The following is a 12136-nucleotide window of genomic DNA, read 5'->3' as shown; positions in this document are numbered from 1 at the left end:
AACGTCCTGAATGTTCTTGCGATGTTCCCCAATGAAACGTGTCTAGAACATTAGTATCTTATATTCTGAGAACATGTTCTATTTGACATTAAGGGAATGTTCTCCTAACACTTAACACCAAAAACATACTAAATAGGTTCTCCGGAGGTTTTTCTGCTAACATACATAGAATGTTCCCCTAACTTAACAGAAAACTGGACACCAAACATCTTGGGGAACATTATGGGTAACATAACAAAACCGTTGTCTCTACCTAGAATTGTTAGCTGTACGACACCCTTCAGCACACCTTTTCAGGGAAAGACTCTATTATCTTTAAGGGGAAAAAAATGTTATGAGTGAAGAACGATCGAAATGATATCCAGACTTCAAATGGAGTTTATCTTTCCGAACAGACGAGGAGTTGTTGTGGTTTTAGTCAATGTAACGCGCGGCTGCGAAGACTATCAAGGTTAGTCAACCAAGATATTATCGGCCTGCTGCAGCAGTAAGTCTGCGGTGAATAAAGCTTGGCAATATATGGTGAAACACACACACACACAGACACACACACAGACACACACACAGACACAACAAGAAGGGATGTAAAGGTCCAAACTTTGAAGATAGGAGTGCCTCAGTCTGCTGGACCACAAACCAATCCAAATGTAGCATGCATGTAGGGCTGGGCGATACGGTCAAAGTATCATAGTATAAACAACACACACATTATACAAGGCAGTTAACCCACTGTTCCCAGGCCGTCATTGTAAATAAGAATTTGTTCTTAACTGACTTGCCTCGTTAAATAAAAGGTAAAATAAAATGCAATTCAAAATAAAATAACTAGCTACAACAATAACGAGCTACAATAATAACGAGCTACAACAATAACCAGCTACAACAATAACCAGCTACAACAATAACTAGCTACAACAATAACCAGCTACAACAATAACCAGCTACAATAATAACCAGCTACAACAATAACCAGCTACAATAATAACCAGCTACAATAATAACTAGCTACAACAATAACTAGCTACAACAATAACTAGCTACAACAATAACTAGCTACAATAATAACTAGCTACAACAATAACTAGCTACACATGTGAAATGTGTGTAGGCTACCAGTACATATTTTTTCATGGTGCGAATGTACAGTATAGACTTTAGTCCGTTACAGTGCCTTCAGGAAGTATTCAGACCCCTTGACACATACAATTATCTGTAAGGTCCCTCATCTCTGTACCCCACACATACTGTAAGGTCCCTCATCTCTGTACCCCACACATACTGTAAGGTCCCTCATCTCTGTACCCCACACATACTGTAAGGTCCCTCATCTCTGTACCCCACACATACTGTAAGGTCCATCATCTCTGTACCCAACACATACTGTAAGGTCCCTCATCTCTGTACCCCACACATACTGTAAGGTCCCTCATCTCTGTACCCACACATACTGTAAGGTCCCTCATCTCTGTACCCCACACATACTGTAAGGTCCCTCATCTCTGTACCCAACACATACAATTATCTGTAAGGTCCCTCAGTAGAGCAGGTAATTTCAAACTCAGATTCAACCACAAAAACCAGGGAGGCTTTCCAATGTCTCTCAAAGAAGGACACCTATTGGAAGCTGGGTTAAAAACTTGAAAAAGCAGACACTGAATATCGCTTTGAGCACGGAGAAGTTATTTATAATTACACTTTTAATGGTGTATCAATACACCAAGTCATTACAAAGATTGAACCGCTCAGGGATTTCACCAGGAGGCCAATGGTGACTTTAAAACAGTTACAGAGTTTAATGGCTGTGATTGGAGAAAACCAATGGACCCACAACACTGAAGTGTACAGAATGTTATAGTTTAATGGCTGTGATTGGAGAAAACTGATGATGGAGCAACAACATTGTAGTTACTCCACAATAATAACCTAAATGACAGAGTGAAAAGAAGGAAGCCTGTACTTTAACCATATATATTATTTAAAAGGTGCATCCTGTTTGCAACAAGGCACTTTTAAGTAATACTGAAAACCATGTTTTAAAGATATTACCTTTATGTCCTGAAACTTTATGACCTACATTTTTTTCCCCAGAACACATCACTGAGTACCACTCTTCATATTTTCAAGCATGGTGTTGGCTGCATCATGTTATGGGTATAATTGTCATCGGCAAGGACTAGATTGTTTTTTTGGGGAATAAAAAGACACTGAAGAGTTAAGCACAGGCAAAATCATAGAGGGAAAACCTGGTTCAGTCTGCTTTCCAACAGACACTTGGGAGACTAACAACTTTTAGCAGGACAATAACCTAAAACACAAGGTCAAATCTACACTGGAGTTATTTACCAAGATGGCATTGAATGTTCCTGAGTGGCCTAGTTACAGTTTTGACTTAAATAGGCTTGAAAATCTATGACAAGAATAGATTTTTTTAAGTAACAATGTGCAAATATTGTACAATCCAGGTGTGTAAGGCTCTTAGAGACTTACCCAGAAAGACTCACAGCTCTTAGAGACTTACCCAGAAAGACTCACAGCTCTTAGAGACTTACCCAGAAAGACTCACGGCTGCCAAAGGTGGTTCTAACATGTATTGACTCAGGGGTCTGAGTCAATACATGGTTGGAGTCATTAAAATGCATTTTTCAACCACTCCACAAATGTCTTGTTAACAAACTAGAGTTTTGGCAAGTCGGTTAGGGAATCTACTTTTTCCAACAATTGTTTACAGACAGATTATTTCACTTATAATTCACTGTATCACAATTCCAGTGGGTCAGAAATGTGCATACACTAAGTTGGCTGTGCCTTTAAACAGCTTGGAAAATTCCAGAAAATGATGTCATGGCTTTAGAAGCTTCTGATAGGCTAATTGACATCATCTGAGTCAATTGCAGGTGTATCTGTGGATGTATTAGTCTGGTTCATCCTTGGGAGAAATGTCCAAATGCCTGAAGGTACCGCGTTCATCTGTACAAACAATAGTACCCAAGTATTAACACCATGGGACCTCGCAGCCGTCATACCGCTCAGGAAGGAGACGCTTTCTGAGATTATCAGTGGTCTTGTATGTCTTTCAATTTCTAATAATTGCTCCCACAGTTGATTTCTTCAAACCAAGCTGCTTACCTATTGCAGATTCAGTCTTCCCAGCCTGGTGCAGGTCTACAATTTTGTTTCTGGTGTCCTTTGACAGCTCTTTGGTCTTGGCCATAATGGAGTTTGGAGTGTGACTGTTTGAGGTTGTGAACAGGTGTCTTTTATACTGATAACAAGTTCAAACAGGTGCCATTAATACAGGTAACGAGTGGAGGACAGAGGTCCCTCTTAAAGAAGAAGTTACAGGTCTGTGAGAGCCAGAAATCCTGCTTGTTTGTAGGTGACCAAATACTTATTTTCCACCATAATTTGCAAATAAATTCATTAAAAATCCTACAATGTAGGAGTAAATACTTTTTTGCCCCACTGTACATGCCGATACAATATGAGAGGAGAGGAGAGGAGAGGAGAGGAGAGGAGAGGAGAGGAGAGGAGAAGAGAAGAGAAGAGAAGAGAAGAGAAGAGAAGAGAAGAGAAGAGAAGAGAAGAGAGAAGAGAAGAGAAGAGAAGAGAAGAGAAGAGAAGAGAAGAGAAGAGAAGAGAAGAGAAGAGAAGAGAAGAGAAGAGAGAAGAGAAGAGAAGAGAAGAGAAGAGAGGAGAGGAGAGGAGCGGAGAGGAGAGGAGAGGAGAGGAGAGGAGAGGAGAGGAGAGGAGAGGAGAGGAGAGGAGAGGAGAGGAGAGGAGAGGAGAGGAGAGGAGAGGAGAGATCTGATTGATTAGCGCCTACTTTACATATCTACACACACTCATGCAAGTAGAAACCACATTTATCGACGACGTGATGGGTGCCAGGGGGAACCTGGAGCTTAGGGCAGCACACCACATCTATAAATCTCCCCCTAATACACAGACGCACACATACTGAAAAGCACACAGAGACACACACACACAGACACACAGATTTCTGCTCAGAAGCACACACACAGAGAAACACACACACACACACACTTCTTTCACCCTGCTGCCAACTTACACCACAAGCCAAAACTGATAGATCTCACACAGAAAAGGACTGAAAAAACATTTCATTTTATATTTATAACATTTATCATTATTATATTATATTATTATATTATTTATCATTTTTACAATGTTTTCTGATGTTGATATGAATTAATTATGGTGTATTATTCACAGTTGTTTTATATTTTTGCTCATCTAACTCAACTAAATAATGTCAACCACATTGCTCACTGAAGATGAACAAACATTTTCACTCAGATGAAACCGTGGCTGCTCACCCCCCCCCATCCCCCACCCCCCCAACACCACATTTAAACGAGTTACATGATGTACCTGGCTTTGTGGTCTCACTCTCACGCCGTTATGATCTTATTCAGAGCGCTAGAATATTATGATGAATATAATGTGTGTACCATGCTGCCCCCATCAGGGCCTCAGAGGAACTGCACCCTAAAAGGTCAGAAATTACTCATCTACAATCCACACACACAGACACACAGACACACACACACACACGCACATGCACACGAGCGCACGCGTACACGCACACACACAGCATCAGTCTAACCACCAAAGACTAACAGGAGCAAAATACCTTGAGAAGAAAATACACTAAATTAAAAAATAATTAAAACGTTGAATAGACATTTTTTTTCCATCCATTTTTGCTCAGTGGAAATTGCTTTCAGTCTTCTCCCGCATTAAACCACTGTTTAAACGTATAACTATATATTATATTATTATATAACTATATATTCAATTATATCCAATAAACAGTGACTGTATGAACCCTTAATGTGAAAGCTTGTTCAATAATGTAATGTGGGCTACCATTAAACACCACTAACCACCACCACCACAGCCTTGGGCTTATTGATCCGAATGGACACAACACCCTGGTAAACACAGAGTAAATATATTGTCCAGACAGACAGCTCAAATGACCCCTTTTAGGAGCTGAATTAGACCAATTATTAGAGTTCCCTGTCCCGTCCTGTCCCCCCCCCCCACAGAGAAACACACACACAGACTTCTTTCACCCTGCTGCCAACTTACACCACAAGCCAAAACTGATAGATCTCACACAGAAAAGGACTGAAAAAACATTTAATTTTATATCTATAACATTTATCATTATTATATTATATTAATTGATATTATATATATTGATATGAATTAATTATTGTGTATTATTCACAGTTGTTTTATATTTTTGCTCATCTAACTCACCCCCCCCCCCCCCGCCTGAAAATACATGTATTTGTTGTTTACAGTGTATGTACTATGCCAACGTAGTTCTATGTTGATCTTACTGCTGAGCCTTACAGTGTGATTCATGGATGGTTGGATAACATAATGCTAAATTCTTGTTACTCTAGTCATTATTAAGGGATGTTCATAACTATGTTAATCACATGAGATAAATGTTAACACAACGTATTACACCAAGTTAAGATATGTAAATATACTTATCTATATATCTATATATCTATCTCTCTATCTACCTATCTATATATCTATATATCTATCTCTCTATCTATCTACCTATCTATATATCTATCTACCTATCTATATATCTATCTACCTATCTATATATCTATCTATCTATCTATCTACCTATCTATATATCTATCTATCTATCTATATATCTATCTACCTATCTATATATCTATATATCTATCTATATATCTATCTACCTATCTATATATCTATATATCTATCTATCTCTCTATCTACCTATCTATATATCTATATATCTATCTATCTCTCTATCTACCTATCTATATATCTATATATCTATCTATATATCTATCTACCTATCTATATATCTATCTATCTATCTACCTATCTATATATCTATATATCTATCTATATATCTATCTACCTATCTATATATCTATCTACCTATCTATATATCTATATATCTATCTCTCTATCTACCTATCTATATATCTATATATCTATCTATATATCTATCTACCTATCTATATATCTATCTATCTATCTATCTACCTATCTATATATCTATATATCTACCTATCTATATATCTATCTATCTATCTATCTATCTATCTATCTCTCTACCTATCTATATATCTATCTATCTATCTATCTATCTATCTATCTATCTATCTCTCTATCTCTCTATCTATCTATCTATCTATCTATCTATCTATCTATCTATCTATCTATCTATCTATCTATCTCTCTACCTATCTATCTATCTATCTATCTATCTATCTATCTATCTATCTATCTATCTATCTATCTATCTATCTATCTATCTATCTATCTATCTATCTATCTATCTATCTATATATCTATCTATCTATCTATCTATCTATCTATCTATCTATCTATCTATCTATCTATCTATATATCTATATATCTATCTATCTATCTATCTATCTATCTATCTATCTATCTATCTATCTATCTATCTATCTATCTATCTATCTATCTATCTATATATCTATCTATCTATCTATCTATCTATCTATCTATCTATCTATCTATCTATCTATCTATCTATCTATCTATCTATCTACCTATCTATATATATATCTATCTATATATCTATCTATCTATCTATCTATCTATCTATCTATCTATCTATCTATCTATATATCTATATATCTATCTATCTATCTATCTATCTATCTATCTATCTATCTATCTATCTATATCTATATATCTATCTATCTATCTATCTATCTATCTATCTATCTATCTATCTATCTATCTATCTATCTATCTATCTATCTATCTATCTATCTATCTATCTATCTATCTATCTATCTCTATCTATCTATCTATCTACCTATCTATCTATAATCTATCTATCTATCTATCTATCTATCTATCTATCTATCTATCTATCTATCTATCTATCTATCTATCTATCTATCTATCTATCTATCTATCTATCTATCTATCTATCTATCTATCTATCTATCTATCTATCTATCTATCTATCTATCTATCTATCTATCTATCTATATATATCTATCTATATATCTACCTATCTATATATCTATCTATCTATCTATCTATCTATCTATCTATAGATTAAGATATATATATATATATATAAAATAACTGTAGGTCCATGTTTTATATAGTGCATAGCCTAACGGTGTAATATGTTGTGCATATATATCTATATATCTATATATTTAGATATGACTGCGTTTTCCATTGGCTGGCTGGTATCAATAAGCCGTTTTATCATAATGGACAAATTCCAGCTGCTTTGTTAAGTTGTAAATGAATTACCACGTTTTGATTAGTTTATTTCACAATTTACATTTAGTTAATGAACAAGGGGTAAAACTGCTTTACGGTAAACCAATCAACCATAACCACACGATATATTGGTGTATTGCAATGCATTGGATCGGCTACTCACACTGTGTCGCCCCCGTTTGGACAAGCGCTCATAACCCACTAAAGGAATGAACCGGACCGTTAGGTTGATGTTATTCATCTGGTCTGTTTCGCAGCGACATATCAATAACATACACGTTTACGTAGCCTATAGTGTTGTATGAAGAGGAAGATGAGGAAGATGATGTTGACGACAACTTATTGTCATTGATTAAATGATTGAACGGTGGTAACAACATTGCGTAGATTCCTATCTCTTTCACGTATTATAAACTCATACGTAACTCTATGTATGTTTTATATTTATTTACTTAATTAGCCTATTGTCCAAAAGTTACAACAATATAAACAATGAACGGGACTCAAAACGACATGTGTGGGTTCCAGACTGACTCAAAACGACATGTGTGGGTTCCAGACTGACTCAAAACGACATGTGTGGGTTCCAGACTGACTCAAAACGACATGTGTGGGTTCCAGACTGACTTAAAACGACATGTGTGGGTTCCAGACTGACTCAAAACGACATGTGTGGGTTCCAGACTGACTTAAAACGACATGTGTGGGTTCCAGACTGACTCAAAACGACATGTGTGGGTTCCAGACTGACTCAAAACGACATGTGTGGGTTACAGACTGACTCAAAACGACATGTGTGGGTTCCAGACTGACTCAAAACGACATGTGTGGGTTCCAGACTGACTTAAAACGACATGTGTGGGTTCCAGACTGACTCAAAACGACATGTGTGGGTTCCAGACTGACTCAAAACGACATGTGTGGGTTCCAGACTGACTCAAAACGACATGTGTGGGTTCCAGACTGACTCAAAACGACATGTGTGGGTTCCAGACTGACTCAAAACGACATGTGTGGGTTCCAGACTGACTCAAAACGACATGTGTGGGTTCCAGACTAACTCAAAACGACATGTGTGGGTTCCAGACTGACTCAAAACGACATGTGTGGGTTCCAGACTGACTCAAAACGACATGTGTGGGTTCCAGACTGACTCAAAACGACATGTGTGGGTTCCAGACTGACTCAAAACGACATGTGTGGGTTCCAGACTGACTCAAAACGACATGTGTGGGTTCCAGACTGACTCAAACAGACACTTGTAGGTTCCAGACTGACTCAAAACGACATGTGTGGGTTCCAGACTGACTCAAACAGACACTTGTGGGTTCCAGACTGACTCAAAACGACATGTGTGGGTTCCAGACTGACTCAAACAGACACTTGTGGGTTCCAGACTGACTCAAAACGACACTTGTGGGTTCCAGACTGACTCAAAACGACACTTATGGTTTCCAGACTGACTCAAAACGACACGTGTGGGTTCCAGACTGACTCAAAACGACAGCCAGAAGAAGGGCTCGTGGCTACGTGGAGAGCGTGCCCAAAGTCTTTACGCAGGGCATGTCAGACTATCTACATAGAGTTCACAAATAGAATAACAACGAGACAATATTTCCACAATATGTCATCAAATGACCGAAGCAACACCAGTAGGGCTACTAAGCAACGGAAATAGAAGTCTTTTCACTTTTGAAGTGGCAAGATCACTTCAGGTTAATCACATTAGGCTACAAGTTATTACGGATGGCGAAGTAACGTTAACGGTCAGTCCGCTCAACACTATGACATCCGGAACTGTTGTGGTCCAACTCAAAAGACCTCGGTCGATTTAACAAATAGAAAGAACAGTCAAGTGTGACACTATTTACCTGAAACGGTGATTGACGTGTTGGGAAACTGTCGATCTATAAGACTGACTGGTGTAAAAAAATATATTAAAAAAACAGGGCTACCTGACATGATTTTAACGTTATAATTGAGTGGTTAAATTGAGTGAAATTCAATTCTTACCTTTATAGACTTGTCCTCGTATCGTCACAAGCAAGCTGATAGCAGCCAAGAGACCGTGCGTAACTTTATCCATTTCGGAACGGACAGCCGTAGTGTTATTAACCCCACGGTAGCAGGGTTAACTTGAGAGAGATAAACTATTGTTCTGTCTGTCACAAGTTCAATTGTCTGCCTCCCTATACTTCGCATCTAACTGACAGAGGGATAATAAAACTGTTATTTTCTCCCTTCTTCCTCCGTTCGGTGTGAGTGACCAACGGCTGCTCCGTATTCGACTTCCAACTGACTTCGCGCGGGGATGAATCTCAAGACTCCGGTATTACACCGGGAGGATAGAGTGGTTTCCGTCGGCGAGCTCTCTGCCTGCTGTCCTCTCTCTCTCTCTCTCTCTCTCTTCTTTCTATAACACTCCTCTCTCTCTCTCTCTCTCTCTCTCTCTCTCTCTCTCTCTCTCTCTCTCTCTCTCTCTCTCTCTCTCTCTCTCTCTCTTTCTCTCTCTCTCTCTCTCTCTCTCTCTCTCTCTCTCTCTCTTTCTCTCTCTCTCTCTCTCTCCGGTAGAGGGTGTATCGGAGCTCTCTCTCTCTCTCTTCTTTCTATAACACTCCTCTCTCTCTCTCTCTTTCTCTCTCTCTCTCTCTGGTAGTATCGGAGCTCTCTGACTAACTGTGCTGGCAAACGCGAGGCAGAAACAGAGATGTCCACCGGAACGCGGGAACGGATGGTGTCGGTCACCGTGTCCCCTCCTACTTCTTCTAACCGAGTTTGTTTTTTATTGAATTCAGTTTGGCATCTGTCTATCTACCTGCTTGTCTGTTTGTAGCATACATTGGGTTTTAGAAATGGGGGGAGAGGGGGAATAATAATTATTATGATTATTTTTTATGATGATGATGCACTTACTTTAACAATACCCTGAGATTAATGATACCCTGACTTTAATGATAACCTGAGTGTAACGATACCCTGAGTGTAACGATACCCTGAGTTTAATGATTCCCTGAGTTTAACGATTCCCTGAGTGTAACGATACCCTGAGTTTAACGATACCCTGACTTTAAAGATTCCCTGAGTTTAACAATGCCCTGAGTTTAACAATGACCCGAGTTTAACGATGCTCTGAGTTTAACGATTCCCTGAGTGTAACGATACCCTGAGTGTAACGATACCCTGATTTTAACGATTCCCTGAGTGTAACGATACCCTGATTTTAACGATTCCCTGACAATGCCCTGACTTTAACAATGCTCTGAGTTGAACAATGTCCTGAGTTTAACGATACTCTGAGTTTAACGATACCCTGACTTTAACGATTCCCTGAGTGTAACGATACCCTGATTTTAACGATTCCCTGATGTAACGATTCCCTGAGTGTAACGATACCCTGAGTTTAACGATACTCTGAGTGTAACGATACCCTGACTTCAACGAACGATACCCCGAGTTTAACGATACCCTGACTTTAACGATTCCCTGATGTAACGATTCCCTGGGTGTAATGATACCCTGATTTTAACGATTCCCTGATGTAACGATTCCCTGAGTGTAACGATACCCTGAGTTTAACGATACTCTGACTTCAACGAACGATACCCTGAGTTTAACGATACCCTGATTTTAACGATTCCCTGATGTAACGATACTCGGAGTTTGCGATGCAATGAGTTTAATGATACCCTGAGTTTGACAATGCCCTCAGTTTCACGGTGCTCTGAGTTTAACGATGCCCTGAGTTTAACAATGCCCTGAGTTTAACAATGCCCCGAGTTTAACGATGCTCTGAGTTTAACGATGCTCTGAGTTTAACGATGCTCTGAGTTTAACAATGCCCTGAGTTTAATGATGCCCTGAGTTTAACAATGCCCTGAGTTTAATGATGCCCTGAGTTTAACAATGCCCTGAGTTTAACGATGCTCTGAGTTTAACGATGCTCTGAGTTTAGCAATGCTCTGAGTTTGACGATGCTCTGAGTTTAACAATGCCCTGAGTTTAGCAATGCCCTGAGTTTAACAATGCCCTGAGTTTAACAATGCCCTGAGTTTAACGATGCTCTGAGTTTAACAATGCCCTGAGTTTAACAATGCCCTGAGTTTAACGATACCCTGACTTTAACGATTCCCTGATGTAACGATTCCCTGGGTGTAATGATACCCTGATTTTAACGATTCCCTGATGTAACGATTCCCTGAGTGTAACGATACCCTGAGTTTAACGATACTCTGACTTCAACGAACGATACCCTGAGTTTAACGATACCCTGATTTTAACGATTCCCTGATGTAACGATACTCGGAGTTTGCGATGCAATGAGTTAATGATACCCTGAGTTTGACAATGCCCTCAGTTTCACGGTGCTCTGAGTTTAACGATGCCCTGAGTTTAACAATGCCCTGAGTTTAACAATGCCCTGAGTTTAACAATGCCCCGAGTTTAACGATGCTCTGAGTTTAACGATGCTCTGAGTTTAACGATGCTCTGAGTTTAACAATGCCCTGAGTTTAATGATGCCCTGAGTTTAACAATGCCCTGAGTTTAATGATGCCCTGAGTTTAACAATGCCCTGAGTTTAACGATGCTCTGAGTTTAACGATGCTCTGAGTTTAGCAATGCTCTGAGTTTGACGATGCTCTGAGTTTAACAATGCCCTGAGTTTAGCAATGCCCTGAGTTTAACAATGCCCTGAGTTTAACAATGCCCTGAGTTTAACGATGCTCTGAGTTTAACAATGCCCTGAGTTTAACAATGCCCTGAGTTTAACGATACCCTGACTTTAACGATTCCCTGATGTAACGATTCCCTGGGTGTAATGATACCCTGATTT

This window comes from Oncorhynchus kisutch, linkage group LG30, assembly GCF_002021735.2.
Source record: "Oncorhynchus kisutch isolate 150728-3 linkage group LG30, Okis_V2, whole genome shotgun sequence".
Lineage (NCBI taxonomy): Eukaryota > Metazoa > Chordata > Actinopteri > Salmoniformes > Salmonidae > Oncorhynchus > Oncorhynchus kisutch.
The sequence above is the reverse complement of the archived record's forward strand: the minus strand, read 5'-3'. Positions refer to the sequence as shown.